General features: G+C 35.8%; 1 long non-coding RNA gene across 1 annotated transcript in view; it reads left to right on the top strand.

The window, feature by feature from the left end:
* The first annotated feature begins 2,583 nt into the window (after positions 1-2,583).
* The window catches only part of LOC144246142 (uncharacterized), a 100,827-nt gene continuing 84,211 nt past the window's right edge, over positions 2,584-19,199 (top strand). Inside the window, exon 1 of the long non-coding RNA XR_013339827.1 lies at positions 2,584-2,602. This is a non-coding gene — a long non-coding RNA (uncharacterized LOC144246142). The remainder of the gene's footprint in view (positions 2,603-19,199) is intronic.

Below are 19,199 nucleotides of genomic sequence, written 5' to 3'. Positions count from 1 at the left end.
TTCCCCTTCTTCATGCCCTCCATGTCTCACTGTGGTGTTGGCATTTTTCTGTTGGTTCAGGCTGGGGACACACTGTCCAACGTAGGTGACAGATATTGGCACGTTATTGTAAATGCAGCCCAGGGAGTTTCTGGTATTTAATGTTTGTCACATCCCACTGAGGGCAGAGCCCCACACGCTGCCCTGCAGGACAGAGCTGGGCAGGGCAGCAGAACATGTGAGAGATCAACAGAATAAACAACCTGGAAACCAGCACAGACCAATTATGGCTTCTGCTTTGGCAGCGGGGCTGACAGAGACTTTCTGCAATTTTGGAATCATCAGTACCTCAGATTCCCACATTTGAACCTTTCTACCTGCTGTTAGAGAGGCTGACATAACCATGGTGTACAGGCTGCTCTCTCCAAGGAAAGAAACACACAGGAAGTGTGTTTTAGAGAAATGGGGGAGGCTCTCACCATTATTTCCATTTTAATCCTTTGGCAGGCTAATGGCAACTGTGTAAAAATTCAGGAATCAAGACTTGCTGCAGAACAGGCTAGGACTTCAACAGGATTTTGGGAGAGGATAGCCATAGGCTCCATGAACAGGCAGAGCACCCTTATCTGTGCTATGGGGGCAACAAAAAATATGGGAAAAAAGGCCAAGGATGGATGACAGAGTGCAGCAAACAATCTCCTTATGGCCTGTGCTGGAACTAGCCACAGAAAAGCAGAGCAGAAACCAAGGACAAGCCCTGTTGTGATTTGTCTGCAAAGATGGTTCGTGGAATCATTATTAGCCTGTGGGGTGTACTGAAAAGAGCTAATTTCCATTTTTGTTCCCAGAATATGTATGTGATTCTGTAGAATGTGTCTTTCTTTCACCCACTCTCTATTCTATTGTTTGGGGTGTTTTTCACTCTTTCTTTAACTACACCCTAACTTTTGTCTGTAATACTGTAATACTTCTTATTTCTGCCTTGATTTGTTTTAATTCTTATGCCCAAAGGTCATAAGATTGATTATTTGATTATTCATGGAACCACTGGATAGGGAAGCTGCAATTTAACAATGAAGAACTGCTGTAAAGTCCAGTGAAATCAGTACCTCCCGTTTCTGTAAGACTACCTACAATATCAGCTATGGGAAAGGAGTAAAGGAGTTTTACCTAGTGGGAAAAAAGGAACTGTTCCAGAATTAAGTGTTATTTTTTTGTATTTTATTTTATTTCATTTTCCCTAGTAGTCAGTTTCTCAGAGTAGCCTCTCCGAATAATGGTAAAAACATATTAAATCAACATTCTATTTCCTACCACGTTGTTTGGCTTTAGCTACTGTGACTTTGTTCATCTTTCTTATAAGGAAAACTATAAAAGCTAATCTTAATACTAGATTTTACAATGTTTACTGAGTTCCTTTTTAAAAATTTTCTGAGCTTGTAAAAGTATAATTATCGTATCCTAATAATTATAACAGACGACATTTCTCTTCCTCTTCACAGTGTTTGATCTAAACTGAAAATTTCTGATCTTCTTGTCAAAGACAGAGCTGTTTTCTTGGGAATATTTTGAACTTTGATGAAAGTTTTATGACACTTCCAACAAAACATGCTGCTCGTTAAAGTTTTATAGTGAGAGAGCTCTATCTGCATTGTTTTGAAATTGTAAATATCACATAATTGTCATCGATGAGTAGCTGATGAAATACCTGTTCCCAGAAGCTTGTATCTGCAGATGGGAGTTTGGTCACGGACAGATAGATGCTTTTGCAGTCCCAGGGTTCCAAGATAAGGCTCTTTTCATTCTGTCATTGTGATGCTCCCAAAAGTCAAACCATGAAGAAACTGATGATTTATTTATAACATTTTGCAAGGCGTTTGCGGAGGAAACAAATTTTGTAGCCTTTAAAAATCTTATTCACTTTCTCTTTGTCCCAAGAGATAACAGGAGATTAGTGTCCCATTAGCTTCCTTCATCCAGTTTTTATGAGCCAAAACTTGCACATCTGTCTTTGGATAGTAATGGATAGCTATGGTTCCTCAGTGATAGGAACATTAGCTGCAGAACTGTTTTATTGTAGGACATATAGCTCAAAAAACTGCAGTTGACACAAACGCTAATTCCCCTTAATACTTAAACTTTGGAGAGTCTCTCAAATAAACAGACAAGATGACTTAAAATGTGTATATATATTCCTTAATATTGAAAAAACTTATTTGACACATTAGTTTCAAATCTCTTGGCATGCATTATAGTTTTTCTGATGATTGTGGAGAAAAAATACCCCATTCAATGAAAGTTTGATCCTTTTCAGAAGCACTAGAGTAATTTGACTCCCAGACAACACAAGGTTTTGTCTCATCATTATGAAAACTACATGAAAATATAAAGATGTTACTCAGACAAATTGTTTTTTTTTTTTTTTTGAGACAGCCTAATTAAAATTAGAACATTATTATTTAATGTCATCTAATTAGAACAGATAACATTTTTCTTCCCTCCTAGCTGCGTGAGGAATGCCTGTTTCCCTACTAGCTCCACGGAATGTGAACACACTCAGAAGAAGGAGATCATCACTCCCGAGGGCTACGTACTCCATGCAAAGCCCAAAGCAGCCAGCCAGGTGAGTTAAATGGAAGCCAGAATATTTTACTTCACATGGGATGTACACTTCAGCTTCTGACAATTGTTATTTTTCCTGAATCACCTCCTGCAGGTGTGCTTTTTGTCTTTATTGACAACACAGGGGAGCTGGGGAAATCGTGTCTGAGCTGAGCTAAGTTGAGTGTCTAGAGCTAAGTGGTGTGAATGCCTCTTGCACTCATAAAAGTGGAACATAGATGCTCATTTAAACTGCAGTGCTGGCAGCGCTGCAAAACGATAATCACAATGTTATTGCAATCCATACAGTGTGAAAGCTGTGTGCACAAAAACATCGGAGTGATGATAAACTTGAGAAAGATAGGTTTAAGGAAATGAGAGAGCTCATAGGAAAGCCCTAAGGAAAAGTAAACTCCTTTCTTCTACTTAAGGAAACAGTAATAGTGTCTCCGGAGGTGTTGTGCTGCCAAACAAAATGAGAATAAGAAAAACTTACATAGCTAAATAGCAAATTTCAAGCAATTGAACTGAGAAGAGATCTTTCAAAAATCTAACTCACTGTAGCCAACAGATAGGAAAATAAAATAAACAACAGTAAGAGCTGTGAGAAATACAAGAAAAACATATTTTCAAAGTAACAAATGAATAGAAATAAAGCCTATCTATAAATACAGATATTAAAACAGGTAGATACATTAGAATTGATGGATAACATGGTATTTTCCTTGTAAAGGTAAACAGTTATCAGACATTGCCAGAAAAAAGGCAAAAACCAAAGAGAAGGCTGATGGTAGGCCTAGAGTTACTCTGACTGAACTCCGTTATGAAATATCTGAAGACCTAGAACTTTAAATGATAATGAAAATTTTGAGAAATCCTCAGAAGCAAGCCTACCAGAAGATATTTCCTACAAATACATATACATATATATACATATATATATATACACACATATACATATATATATATATATATACAAACACATATACACATCTATATTTATATGCATACCCTTCTGCAGTAGTAATTGACTTCAGATGTAAACAACAGAAAAAAAACCAAGGTGTGTGAGTGTTCAAGAAGAACACAGAGCACAAGACGTGAAGGGCTGGCCAGTGAAGGTACCAAGGTGAACCTTGATGTCCAGGGATGACAACTGTAATTTAATAACACAAAGGAAAAGAGGGTGTGAATGTAAAGTAATATACATAAGGTAGGAAAACTAGAGAGCAACTTCTGGGTTTGCACACTGACTCAGCTCAGTTAGCTTGCTGTTGTTGTAGAAACTTAAGAAAAAAATCCTTTGCTGAAAGCAGTTTCAGGAAGGAAACCCAAACAGTATTAGAATGCACAAAGGCAGAATGGAAGCAAATATTGAGGAAAATGGTATAATGTATGTTTGTAAATGAGTAGTGAAGGTTTATTTGAGTTATAGTGCTCGTCTCTCTAAATATTGAAAATTATTTGACTCACTGAAGCATTCTCTTTTATGACAGGATTTTGAAAAAACTGATAATACTATTTTAGAGAAGAAATAAACAGTTTCAGCAGCTGGCAGAAAGCTGGCTTTTAATTCTCTTGCTTATTTAAGTATTTAAATACTGAATTAGAATTGAAATATCTATACTACAAATATTTTGCAATAAATACTGTAAAACTCATTTTAGAAACACAAATGTGATTCCAAAATAACAAACACCTCTAGGAGTTGATAGCTTTCCTTGTAATAGCTGTAACTTAAATAAGGAAATTTTCCCCTGCTCTTTTCCTTTAATTTGGTGCACCAGAAGCCTCCACTTACTAACAAAAATGCTGAAACCTCTAAGCATTGAAAAAATCTTGCAATTACAATACCATAGCCCCTGATTGGACCATTTTGTATTTGGTAAAATTGGGCCTGGAGAAATGTGAGAGGCAGATTTTTGTTTTAACCTGGGGTTATAAGACATAAAACTATTCATGAACATCTGAATCTGCTTGAATCATGTTTAAGTTCTGGTTAGGGGATCTGGACATTGCTATTGGTAATTATGAGAGATGCCTAGTGAAGCACAAGGTTAAAAAAAGATGAGTAAATTAAAATCTAAGGATGCAGTGCACCATCATTCAAGGACAGTAATACCTAACTATTAATATATTTTCAAGTGAGCTTTCTCTTGAGTGTAGCACTGTTATGATAGAGGCACTACCACTGTTCTTGATGGACCTGACCCTTTCCAGGGCTTGGAAAAGGTTCCATCAGACACGGGGAAGGCTTCTGGCAGCAATTCACAGAAGCCACCCCTATAGCACCCTTCCAGCTAGAAAAGCCTAACCATGCAAACCCAATACAGCATTGTGTATTTTACATCATGTTTTATAATACAAGTGAAAATTGTTGACATTACTATTGTCAAATAAGAAAAAAAAAATAAATCCTGAGTTGTCTTGATAAATTTAAATGTTTTACTTTTGTGTCCTTTTTTTTATTTCATTATCTTTTTCTCTAAGACACACTAGGAGCAGCCTTCTATTCTCTCCATGCCAAGTCCCATTAATGAGAGTTAGGGCTGGTTTGCTAATTCAGGTACAGCCTTGCTGCAAGCAGTGTTGTGCTTCAGGCTTAGGAAGGCTTTTCCTCTCAGTCTGAAGGACTTGTAGAAAAAATAAATGAGGTCCTACTTAACTCTTCCACCTCACTGCTGTAATTAAAAAAATATGATGTTTCAAAAAGCCAAGTTGAAGTTTTATGAACTATGTTTGCTTGCCACATGAAGGTGAAGGTAAACACTACCTGCTTTCTTTCCGAGGCCTGACACAGCCTTTGCATTCACTCTTGGTGCCCTTTTCCAAATTCCTAATGATCATAGGTAAATGGCTCTCTTATGTGTTATTGTTCTGTATCTGCTGCTTTTGATGTGAGTGACTAAAGCACAAGGATACAAAAATACTGCTATAAAGACTCTAAATACCACACAAGGGGTGTGTCACGAATGAGAAATAATGTCATCTTCATGAAAATGCAAAATTAAAAGAGGATGAAGTGCCATGTTACTACCTCTTAGCCTAGAACATGAAGTTTTTAGAGATCTGCTCTGTAGCCCACGAGAGTGAGCTGCCAACACATGCAGGAATTAGTTGTGGATGAAGTCATACATTGACTCAGTGAAACTTGGGCATTAATGCTGCAATGCTTCCAAAGCATTCTCTGTAGGAAATCCACATAGAGATGTGGGAGTATGAAATGAAATTTGCCACTCAAAAGCTGCTCTAGTCTACATTGAGGCATCAAAATATTGATTTTATTTTCAGAAATGCTGAGCATCAGCTTGACTAAATAGAAACAACATTGTGAAACGCCACTGAAATTAAAACAGCTGGTTAAATTTGCAAGTTTAAATACAGGCAAGCAAGTACAGATATACAATTAACTCAGTTTTCTGAGGCATAAAAAGAGAAAAAAAGTAAGGATAGATGTTCAGCCTATGTTTAAAAACTTGGCATCCCCCAGTGTATTTTCCTACCTATGTCTAATGCATAATGTCTTGTGAGATACCCATTTGTAGCCATGTGATCCTCCTGTTATCCTGCCTACTTTTACACACGAAGTGTGTACATTGTACACACTTGCATGGTATATGTAAGACTTTTAACATTCTACTTCAACATAGAAATGAAGTCTATTATCATTTCAACATAATGAAATTGAAACTAGCACATGGACATTGGAATTTTTAACTCAATTCAAAGTTAAGAACTTGTGGTTATTTACTTAGGACTAAGTTCTACAGAAATCAGCTTGCGGGGTTGCTATTAAAATTTCCTTAAAGTGAACTTCTGAGGGAAACTTGAGTTAGAATTTGATTTGAAACAATTAAGTCTCTTAATTCTTGTGAGGGTTACAATGGCTGAATAATTTCATTCCTCTTCTGCTCCCTTCCTTTTTGCCCCCAGAAAAGTGATTTGTATAAAAGACAAGTGGGCACACAGTAGAATCACTCACTTCTATGCTGAGAGTCAAGAACTGCTGGATTCCTACCAAACTGCAAATGCAGAGACCATGCTGAGGGGTGTATCATGAAGAATTCAAGTAAAGTAGATATGTTTTTGTTTTTACCTCTGGAAATTAATTTATTTTTAATATCAGAACCTCTTGTCGCTGCCATGTACTTAATGTGTCGAAAAGACGAGTATTGGTGAGTTTAAAACTAGCTGACTTGTGACAGATCCATGGATGTTAGAATTGCAGTTGTAACTAATAACATTTTTTAAAAAATTTACTTGAATGTGCATGTATATATAATATAGAATTTTGATTTTGGACATAGGTCAGACCACTTAGTGTAGTATAGACATCTGATGGTAATGAAATAACCCAAACTGTCTATGCTAGAACATGCACAGTTCCCACTTGAAACACATGCCTAATTTCCCTTTCAGCTGCAGACAAAAAATGAGAGTTGGGCATTATACATGCCCCAAACCTATCTCATTATAAAGTCAGAGTAGGATCAGAAGATGGGACCAGCCTTTGGGAGAAATGAATTGTCCAGTAACATAGGTTTTGTCTCTGTGTACCTTCTGTTTGTAAAATTTACTTCTGGGGATAGCTGCTACTGTTGGTAGATATCTAGGGTGTTTTTTTGTTTGTTTGTTTGTTTGTTTGTTTGTTTTTTCAAAAGATAGCATAATTTCATACAAAACCAGCACCTTGTGCTGGGAAAATCATGAGCCAGTGAATATTTGAAATTAATACCACCACAATGTTATCTGGTTATGCACAGGGGTGCTTTTTGTTGAAAATTCCAAACCTTTTTGTTGTTGGGAAGGAGACTACTGAGCTAGAAGTTCATTCAGAGGAGCCCAGGAGAGTAGTTTTAAATGTCATGATCTTACAGCAAAGAGGTTTTGATCAGAGCATGATATCCAAGACTGAAAATTTAGACATGTGTTTCTTCACTTTTGATGTTCTGAGTTTTCCTATGGAACTGGATACCTAAGCCCTTCAGGAGTCATGGTCAAATTAGTTTTTGAACAGTTATCTCTGTGAATGTTACCTAAAAAATAATCAGAAGGTTAAAAGGATATAACTTATTTTCTTCATTATAATGTTACTTCAAGCAAAAGCATACATATTCCACAATATAGAATGCTTTGCAATTTCCAAGGATCTCTTATTCTGCTTGTCATCATCTTAACCTTAAATTTCAAGAGACCATCAGTCTCTTAATCATGTTAGTCTTTCTTCCTGATTTTAAAATTTGGATAGTCTAATGGCAGAACAAGAGTACACTGGAAACTGTATAGGCAATCTTTTAACTAACTGAGACACTTGTGATCTTAAAATCTGAGCACTAAACATTCCATCATTTTTTCACTGACCATTAAAAAGGATTTTTGAGAGGCTTCAAGCAAAATGCTGTTCTAGAAATTAGTTCATATTCAGAAAAAAAAGAGTAGTCAATGTGCTGTATAATAATGTGTTCCAGACATTCCTAAATTTAGCCTTTGGTTCTTTGAGTGCTTTCTGGTATATTGTGGATGTACAAATACATCTATCTATCTATCTATCTATCTATCTATCTATCTATCTATCTATCTATCTATATGTCTTATGCTTCAGCGATGAGGATGATTAGCACAATACAATAATGGCTGCTCTTGCACAAGTAGTAAATGTCTTTCCTCTCACAGAATAATCTTGTAATTTAGTGTTTGGCCATGTCACAGTAGCTTAAAAGCAGTATAGATGCACTCAGGATGACAGTACCATCTGTATTCTTGGAAGAGTATCACTATGATGCATTTATTATTATTTCTGTAATCAGAGTAATCTATGTACTTCAGCAAATTTGCATCCTGACAAATTTGAACTTAATTATCAGTTTGCCTCCATGACTTATAATATGGATCATATTTGCTGCATAATAAAGCTTTAGTGAGTGAAGATAATAAATCAGAAAATGTATGGGTTTTGCAATTTTGTGTTTTGTCTTATGCATTCTCCTGATTACTGTTGGTCAATTTTTTACTATTTCTGTATATACTGTATGTTCAGTGCCACTCAACTATCAATGCACTCAATGGAAAGACATTTACACTTAGCTGTAAAAGGAAACTAAAATGTGTTTCATAGAGTTGTGGGGGGCAGAGAGCAAGGTTAAAGTTTGTTGCTCTGCCAATTGTAGTGATTTTGAACAGCAGAAAGACACAGCTTTGGGAAAAAAAATGTGCAGGAAGGCATGAGACTTCATAGAAAGAAATTGTTTCTGCCATTTCCCTGAAAAAGAACATGGATTAAAGATGCTCTGCTGCAGGATCAGGTAGAAGACAGAGAACAGTACAAAATATTGTGGAAGGTGGAAAAACTTCTTGTGGTGTCTGAAAAGATACATGATATATTAATTGGTTTAATTGCAGTGGAATTAAATGAGATTTCTATTTTGAGTTATTATCTTTCATGAGACAGTATCTGAGAGTGATTTATAGATCTCAATGAGTTAAGCATGAAGCTGAGAAAGATCATTAGCACATCATTTACAAAGGCACATTTCTTTTAAGCCAGGGAAACTATGGCTTGCTTCTCAGTGAACTATCCAGTTCAAAAAAAAAAAAAAAAAAAAAAAAGATAAAACAAGCTAAAATAAAATCATGGACTCCAAGACCTGATGTTACTGAGAAGAGCAATAACCCTTGAAGAAGGATTTAGGAGAACTGGAATTTTAGAGACTTGTTTGGCAGCAGTTTCCATTTTGTTGCTACTTTGTTCTGCATCTCAGACCTACAAAATATGGGGAACACTTAGAGAGTGTGTGAATGTTTCTTAGTTGCCCTTCTCCTTCCCAACTACAGCATAATAACTCCTCCTGGAAGTAGGTAACACACATTTAATCTCTACAGAAGGGTATAATTGGATCTGAAAGGATTGTTTGATGACTTATATAATAAGTTTCATAGGTGGGAATTATATTAATTATTTTTCATTCTGTTTCATTGTATTTTCTTTGCCTGACTGGATATTGAGAGTACTAAAGGTGTGACCTGATGTGCTGCTACTCTTCAGCTTATGTCTGAAGAGCTCAGCACTGGACTCTTCTGTCTAGACTGCTGTGAAACCAAGCCAAAGGGAACAGAAAACCCTGCTTTAGCTTGAGAGTTTCCAATTTTGTTTCTAAATGGTAAAAACTAACTGTGTTCCCAAGCCTTTATATCCCCTTTACGCTGACTGGAGGGACTCAGCTTCATTTTATTAGTTAATCCATGCTGGTTGATGGAATTTGGGCTTGTCTGTTTTTTTGGTTTTTTTTTTTTCGTTTGTTTGGTTTGGTTTTGTTGTTTTGGTTTTTTTTGGTGTTTTAGTTTTTGTTGCTTTGGTTTTTTGGTTTTGGTTTTGGTTTTGGTTTTGGTTTGGTTTTGTTTGGGTTTTTTTGCTACTCTGTGTGTAGGAAGCACAACCCGTATGTTTTTCTTAGATTCAACAAGAACCTCACAAAATATGTTCTACCAAACCTAACCATAGATAATTTGTTGGGAGCTCTAACTCCTGCTGCCTATGTGCAACAATAACCTACAGCACTGGAGCCTTGCCTTAATTTGAAGTGGTTATAAAGTGTGACAAAATTAAAGAGAAAACAAAGGAACACTTAGCTGAACTAGAAGAGAGGAAATTGCTGATAGATGAAGTACTGAAATGAAATCATTGACAGCAGAATATGGGAAACTGAGTAGATGTTTATTAAAATGATCATGTTGCAGACATACCTGGAACATGAAGTGTACTTTTGAGTCAGGTAAAGGCAGTCATTGTCAGCAAAGCATGTAAAATTTGAAATATAGGTGTGCAGTAAATCTTAATCTTCTATCTGGAAGGATTATCTTGGAAAGAGAAGGTTGGTTTGTCTCTGAAACTATTTAAGTAGCACACACTAATTTGGCTTTCCTTTTCATACAGTTTCTAGTCCATAAACTCTATAATTCACAGAATAAAATGTCAGGAATCCCTTTTAAGTTTTTTTCCATTGAGTTTGTTTATACTAATGAATTTCAGATGCTGACTGCTTTTTAAAAATTATTCAAACAAGCTCTGTTAAGTGCAACTTGCCAGTGAGGGAGGCACAGAGAACAATTTTCTAATGGCTCTGGTGATTGCATTATCTTGTATCTGGAATGTACCTCTGGAGCATACCTGAACTGGTCAGGCAGGAAGCCTTGCAGCTTTTTTTGTAATCCAAGGAATTAGATAGAGCTTTTACTATTCTGAGATCCTGGCACAATATTTCTGAACAAAAGAGGTGTTCTGATTTATTTTGGGATAAAACATAAAGTGCCAATTTTATATAAAGTTATGAAAGCTGATGTTAAAATTCCCTGAGCTGTACTATTTCAGTTTGCCTCTATTTGCTGAAAGTGAGCAGTTGTGATTATATACTGAAGATTAAAAATCCACACCTTGAAATCTTCAGTACAGCATGCCTTTTTCTCATGTACTTATAATATACAAAGGAATTTTGTGTCCTTATAACCAGGAAGTACTTTGAGGACAGTCTCTAGGATTTGGAATATAATAGTAAATTCAGTTTTACTTTGATATTTCATTTCATGACAGCCACAAGATGTAGCCTAAAGTAGCTCTCCTCTTTGAGGAGGAGAGTGGATCCCCAACACAGTTTTGCAGTGTTCCTGCCAGGTATGATTTGGATAACACTGTCATTAGCCTTTTTTTCTGCCAGTTTATGAATTGTCTCTGGCATTGTGTTCTATAATCTTATTGTAGCTCAGCATGGCTTTGGCTAAAACTTATGCTGGAGTCTCTTCTTCTTGATTAGAGTTGCTATTATTATTTTAATGTCTAATTACTGACAGAGGAACTTAGTTCCCTTGTTATTCCCTCCTATGGTTAAGTCTTTTTTGATGAAATTCAGACTCCCATCTGGCATGGACTAGAGTAACTCCATAAAAGTCAGTGTTGATTTACACCAGGGAGAGGAACCTTGCTCACAAAAATATTGGGAATTCTTATAATCTTGAGTCAGTTTTCTATATTTTCATGGGGCCCACTCAGTTTTGTTGCTGTTGTTTTTTGATGGAACAGAAATAATACAAAAAATTAATGTGAACCTCATTGTCCTTGTGTCCTCGTGGGATAAGTGCCAGTGTGACATTCTGTGCATGCACATGGGAGTTTTAGCAGAACACAATTGTGGTGGTTTCATGGCTAAATCATGGAATTATTTTGTGCAACAGGCACAACTTGCAGTTGCTTATCTTCATGATTTAGAGTCACATTCCTATGTTCCATTTTACCCGTCTGAAACTGGTGCCCCCCCTTGTCACCACCAGGGCAAGAGAGGAATTTTATAAGCTCAGGGGTTTTCTACAGATAAAAGATGTTCAAAATGTCATTTCATGGAAAGTCTCTAAATTTCAGTGGTTCAACTATCTTGACAAAATGTGAATGATTACCCTAGAAGTAAGTACCATTTTAAAGCAATTTGAATAAATGCTAACTAGTACAGTCAATCATTTTTTATTCAAGAGGACTCATATTTGCTTAGAAACCTTCACATTTGAGTCTGGCTGTTAGTAAAAAGATGGGTGGTTCTGTTCTTTTTCCATTTTCACTTTTCATGTATTTTGAAAGCGGAACACTATTCAAGCTTTCATTTTTTTTCAATATTTTCCAAGCTTTGCCTGATATTATAGAATCAGATTTTTTTAAGACAGATAAGCATTTATTTATTAAAATTTGATTTTATGTTTTTTACACATTGCAAAATGTGCGTTTGTTCTATTCATTGCCCTTTTCCTTCTTTGTCTACTCCACAATTCAGTATTTTCTATGTGTACTGTACCAACATGTTGAAAGACTTAGCTAATGCAATATGAAATGTAACAGTATTATTGTGAGAGAGAAAATAGGACTTCAATACAACATTAACTCTGTTAATATTTTACTTGCTAAAGCATATGTCAGCAGAAGTGAGTTTACCTTCTAGAAATTCTATCAGAACGGCAGGGTTTGCATGGATATGTGAGTAAATTTTTGTAATTAACTGGCACATCATTAAAACTAAATTGTATTAATATCTAGACACACTTAACACTAACCATTACAGAAATTCAGCAATTATCACTGGAAAAATCAGTCACATTTTGATGATAAATAGTAAATAGAAATATCATTTCTCCCTTTGATTAAAACTCAATGAAGCATCTTAATGTAGCCTCTTGCACTTTATTTTACACTTCAGCAAATGACTTTAAGAAGTGTAATCAAAGTTTATGTGCTTGCAGTAATGGCAGCATCCTTCTTATCTAAGCAATGGAACACTGGAGCATCAAATACTTATTCATGATCTTGCTTTCTCTGCAGGGCTTCTATGATATCATTAGAAGCATTCAACCTAGACTGAAAGTAAGATTTGCAAAAAAAAGATTTTCAGCTTGTAAATTTTTTGGTTTTTTTTCTTCTCTTTAAGTGGCTTAACCTTCAGGTAACCCAGTAATTCATAGATGTCACTTTTGAATTGGCTTTATTTCAAAGGGGAAAAGAAAATATGACTGTTGGGCAGTGCCTATCAATCAGACACAGATGCTTCTAACGTATTGCAGATTAGACCACAATCCCTTTCTTTAGGCAATTCATTTGTGTGCAAGTTGAGATGTAATTCAGCTTTAAAAAGCTTTTAAGAATAGAAGTCATTAGCATTAATGCAGAATAGTTTTCTTTATATTCAGGTACTGTTTGGAAAACATCCCCTCATTCTAATTGTTTCCATTTTTGTGAAGTATTTTGATGATGAAACTGAGTACAGCTAGTTACAGTGAGGAAAATCAATAAATTGAAGTCTGATTTCAGTATGATTTATGTTAGAAATCTGTGTTAGAAATGCAATACAATACTGCTTGGCTTGGAAATCTTATAAATTCAGAATTCTGAAGTTCAGTGAGAGAAAATAAAAAAAGTAAAATCTCTATTGGCCAGCACAAAAATGTGCAGAGTGCAATCTCTGCAGATTCTATGGCTGCCAAAAGTTTCATTCCCCAGCTGACTTGATTTCACCTGAAGATATTTATTGGCACAAAAACAGTATATCCGGCATATATCTTTGAAAATACCAAGGCAGATAAGAAGAAATGAGAGACAAAATGGCTTATTGATGTTTTGGGATATTTTAGGAAATGGTTGCAGAGAAGGAAGGGCCTCCTTTGTGATCTATTAATTTTTTTCCAAAAGTTCACTGCTCGAGGCATAATTAAAATATTCCATTTACATTAGACCTGGGCTGGAATTTATTCCCCCACCTCCAGCAGAGATATGTGGCTGTAATTAGACTGGTGATGCAGTAATGGTTGGCAGCAGTTTGCAAAGCCTCTGCAAGGTCTTTTAGTGATGCTCTATCACAATTGAAATATTCTTTCTATTATCACTTTGCTTAGAAAAGTAGAAAACAAGAGGAATGGACTTCAATGCACACTAAGTTAACAATTTTATGTCCTCTATCTGCTCCTCTTATCTGTTCTGACATGGTGCTATTTCCACTAGGCTGAGTAAGAAAATATGAACCTAAAAATCACATCTGAGTGGTAAGTACTGAGGAGGAAGAGGAACTACTTATAGTAAGGGATAAAGCATGCTGAAAGGTTTCTGTTAGTTATCTAGTGATGAAAATGAAAGGGAAAAATAAATATGTACCTACCACATGCTGATTTATAATTTGCTCACAACGTTTTATGTGTTTATTTCATTGTTCCTTGTTAGAATTTGACTGTAGAGGCATTCAGTCTGTTGCCATGTCACCTTGCACAGACCCAGCATATTGACCTAAATCTGAGCCAGGAATGTTTGCCTGCACTCTTAGGTAATCACAGTGATTTCAGTGATTCTGCCTCTCTTTGGGTGTTTGTCATGTTTTGCAATTAGAGATATATTTTGTTTTCTAGAGACAGTGGAGAAGTTAAATATGGGAGATTGTTTTGGTTGTTTTTTCCCCAGTACTACAGGACCCTCAGACAACACTGTTACCCTTGATATTTACTGCTTAACTGCTTGTTGCATATTATCTGCAAATTCTAGATCTTGGGCTTTCCTTCTGTGCTCCTTGTGTAAGTAGTTTGATAAGCCACAATGAACAGAGACTGCAGTAAACTTCCTTCTTGGAAATTCAATAGCTAGAAAATAATATTATATTTAGAAAATAAAGACAGAAATTACTTCCTATTAAAATAATATCAGTATTAAAGAATTTCCAAAGATTTTTGTTTTATTTCCTGCACGTGACTAAACCACAATGTAAATTAAGTCATCTACACTGTAGTCAAAACAGTATCTGCATTAATTCAGAGGCAAAAACCAAACCTTTAAGCTCTCTGAAAAAAAAAACCAACAATTTTGTGTAAGAGATGCACCTGTTGCAAATAGATTATTAGCAGAAAAGGTGTTGAAAACAGGAAAGGCCACAGACCTCTTTAAAAGGTGGGAAAACTATTGGATGATGGAAGCTGGCTCTTGAACCAAGGTTGGAGAGAAACCTGCACAGAAAAGCACCAACCTACAAAGAACAATTAAAATGAGAATCTGAACAAAAGGTACTCTAAAAATCCCCTTAAAATCAAGGGCAGCTACATGTGAAGCAATGAATGTGATGAACATTATAATTTTTGGCTTGCTCACAGTTTGCTCTACATCCTAGGATTGCAATTTTGGAGCTGTAGGCTGCAGTACCAGAACAGGACTGCCCCTGATACCTCTCTGCAGGTGACTTTTATAATTTGTGCAATATCTGAACTTTGCAAGCTCTCCTGATTGAGCTTTGGGAAAACACAAACTTCCAGGGGTGGAGTTTGCCTTGCATTTTTAGCATTTTATTTGAACCAGTGCCAACTGATTTTTAAATCACATCCTCAGGGTGGTTTAGAATTCTTTCAGTTTTTGTGAACACAAGTGACCATTTCACTAAGGCTCTTCAAGAATCTTCTGTGCTTTTTTTTTCATACCATGTCACAAGTACACTGTATTTTGACTTGGCTTTGTAATAGCATCAGCAGGAATTCTTTTGCCAGCTTCTAGAAAGTTATGTAGGAGCAGTGAAAATTTTTATTTAAACATTTTAATTTTGTGGATAAATATTCTTTGAAACAAGCTTTCTTTGACATGTCAGTTTTGAGTGATAAGAGTTTTATGATACATTTTCATGTTAAATGGAAAGATTTTGACAACTCCCCTTTTCTAAGAAAAACAAACAGGGTGGACTTGGCATGAAGCTAGACTGGCAGAGACTCAAGTCCAATTATCCATGTCTGACTATCTGCCTAAGGTCTTCCAACTACCACACAAACATTTTAGCCATTTTTCTGCTCTGGTATAGTGTTGTTTTGCTCTCCTTTGCTTTGTTTCCATTTTCTTCTAGAAATATGTCCTTTCCCTGATGCATTGAGAAAAATAAATAAAGGGAAACAACAGTAACTGGTGTGAGATGGAAATCATGCTTATCTGTACATCTAAGTGTGGCAGTATATATATACACCTGTAGTAAGTGGAAAAACATCTCCTCTCATTTTCACATAGCTTTTAGTTCTTTATTGGGGAATGAAGTGAAAAAGGGAGAATGGAGAAGGAGCAATAAAAATAACACCAAGCTAAAACCTGATAGAGTTCTTCTTGTATAAGCCTTGAAGAACTTCATACAATTCATTTGGTAGCGTTAGTGCACTTTTAAATTATAAAATGGAAAAAAAAATTTCCAAAATGCACTTTGCTTTCTTATGAACATATCAGGCCGGTGTGGTCTGTTGTACCATGTCACATTATGAATTTTCCTCTAGTTTATTTAATGTTGCAGGGTGCTCTCTGCTGTCACCTCACTGCAAGAAATACTTTGAGATACTGAAAAATGTGTGGGGAAATAAAGCTGGTAAAGGATCTGGAGCACAAGATTTGTGTGGAATGGCTGAAGTGGTGAGGGTGCTCATCCTGCAGAAAAAGAAGCTGACAGGGGGACCTTATTGCTCCCTAGAACTATCTGAAAAGAGGTTGTAGCCATATGGGGGCTGGCCTGTTATCTCAGGTAACTAGTGACAAGACCAGAGGAAATGGGCTCAAGTTGCACCAAGGGAATTTTAGATTGGACATCAGAAAGACTTTCCTCCCCAAAAGGATTGTCAGGTATTGGAAGAGGCTGGTTGAGTCACTTTCCATGGAGATATTTAAATGACATGTAGATGTGGCACTTAGAGATATGGTTTAGTGGTGGGTTTGGTAGTGTTGGATTAATGGCTGGACTCAATCTTAGAAGTCTTTTTCAACCAAGCCCAATGTGGAATTCTATATTAATTCTTACAGTATAAATTAATGCACCTGAATCCTGTTTGAATTTTCTTTTTTAAAGACTGACTCGACTGCTATAGGCAATATGTAGATAAAGCTAAAGGTACTTCTCATTCAATAGCAAAATGCTTTCAAAGAGAATTAAATTATTGTTCTCTGTGGTAGTGTACAGGCACCATGAGTCTAAGCAGGCACAGTGTCAGTTTTGATTTCACTGTTCTTCATTATTTTTCAGCATTAAAGTCAAGATCTTATTGCTGATGAAAGTGAGCATCAAGCAGTGAAATGTCAGGTTTCTAAACTGCTACCTCCCGATGAAGTTTCCTTCCTTTTTGTCTGTCTTGAAGAAAAGAGAGTAAGTGGGTAGAAAGCTGTTGTGCTGTCAGATACAAGAGGAGGCTGAGCTCCATGCAGGGTTTCCAGTAGTGTTGCTGCTGTTAGGAAGTTTTGCTAGTCAGGAAGGAAGGTAGACTTGACATCAAGAAAAGACTTGATGGCTTTAAAAAATGGAAGATTATTAAAACTTTGAAAGCTACTTGGATGTGCTGTTCTTTAGGGGCAGGAAATGTGTCCAGCATCCGATAGAAAATATTTAAAAAAGTTTAGGACAAAAAATGTGCTAAAGAAAAGAATACTCCTGCTTGTTAATTTACTGTGAGGCCTCTGTGGAATATCTTGCTTCCTAATTGCCATCAGATTTGTTATTCTTCCTACCCACGTGCTGAAGTAAAGAACCTCACAGTAAATTTGTTGGACCCTTGTTAATATGTTTTCTACACCATAGAATATACTTGGCTGAAATAAAGATGCTTTCTAGATAGTAAAATTCTGCCTTCTATTGTGATTATCTTTGTGTTTCTTGGGAAGAAGAGTAAGGATTTTTTCCTCTAGTCGAAAAGCTTCTAAATAATCAGAATTATATACTTTAAATGTTAACCACCCTGTGTTGATAATGACTGTGTGGCATTGGAACCATTTCATGCTGACTCTGTGTCCTGCTGGTCAACCTACCCTGCCTGGTAGGTGAAGATGTCTGACTTAGGTTTCCAGTATTTGAAGAGGAAACCCTAGCTATATATACGTAATACATCAAAGGTTAATAATGAAAGACATTTAGAAATGAATGGTATTTCATAGATTTATCAATGTCAGACAGATAAGTCAGAAACAAATGTCTTTCAGAGACTGAAAAAATTTTCATTTGCCTTGCATGATGGTGGGTTTTGGAAACAAAGTGCAATATTTAGATAGAAGTTTAAGCTTAAAAAATGAACCTGAGGTCTCCAGTATGCTGTTGAATGTTTATGCTATTTTTTAATATTACTTAATTTTTGTGGCCTACGGTGGGTCATCTATGCCTACTTAAAAATCTTGCTTAAAAATGCTTAAAGATCTCCACAAATGCCCACCCCTGTTCCAAGTTCCCATCTATGCAGTTGTTTAAATATAAATGGTAGAGAGTGAGGGGAGGGGAAAATAAGGGAATAATAGCTCATTTTTCCATGTGAATCCAAATAAAAGGGCAACCACATATGCAGTCTCTTCTTAACAAGTTTTGTTTACTTAGAAAATTTGGGCCTCAGTTTCTCTTGCACAGTTAACTGGTTCATTTTCCTTTTTTGTTCCTTTCCTAAACATATGCACTTTCTGTACTTTAGCAACTGTTGTTGAATCTTTGATAATCTTCTTCTGTCTGTTATGACCAGAGCCCGAATAATCAATGAATGAATTTGATAAATTCTTCTATACACATTGAAGCAGTAGATATGAATCAAAATATAATTTCTGATTCTAGTATATATATATTTCTGATATTCTAATATAATATAATCAGAATAAATAATATTAATATTCTGTCAGTCATTTAATGTTCCATGCATTTAGAATTTCATATCAAAAGAGAAAATAGCCATCTTAAAAGCAGGATAATTCTTGTTAAAAATCACAAAAGAAGGGATTTAAAGGTTGAAGTTATTGTGAATCTTTTTCATTAAATCTAATAATATGATTATATGTAATGAATAGATAACTTTCTATAACCTTCCAGCAATTTTGTTTAAATGTTAAAGAAAAACTGCACATTTGGTCAGGTTAGTTTCTCCACTGTTAATTTGTATTAAAACATAATTCCTTTTAGGAATTCCTTCTAGTTCTTGTTTGCTTATAAGCTTTATTTTGTTTTCCATTCAAAATTCTGCATTTGAATCTGAAATTGTGCAAGACAGACAGATTGAGCTCTTTTGGAAATACTCGATGGTGCTGATTTTTGATCTCAGTGACACATTGTCTTTTCACTAAGCTATGAATGCAATAA

Source organism: Lonchura striata, chromosome 4, assembly GCF_046129695.1.
Source record: "Lonchura striata isolate bLonStr1 chromosome 4, bLonStr1.mat, whole genome shotgun sequence".
NCBI classification, from domain to species: Eukaryota; Metazoa; Chordata; class Aves; order Passeriformes; family Estrildidae; genus Lonchura; species Lonchura striata.
This window is presented reverse-complemented; position numbering and strand designations above follow the sequence as displayed.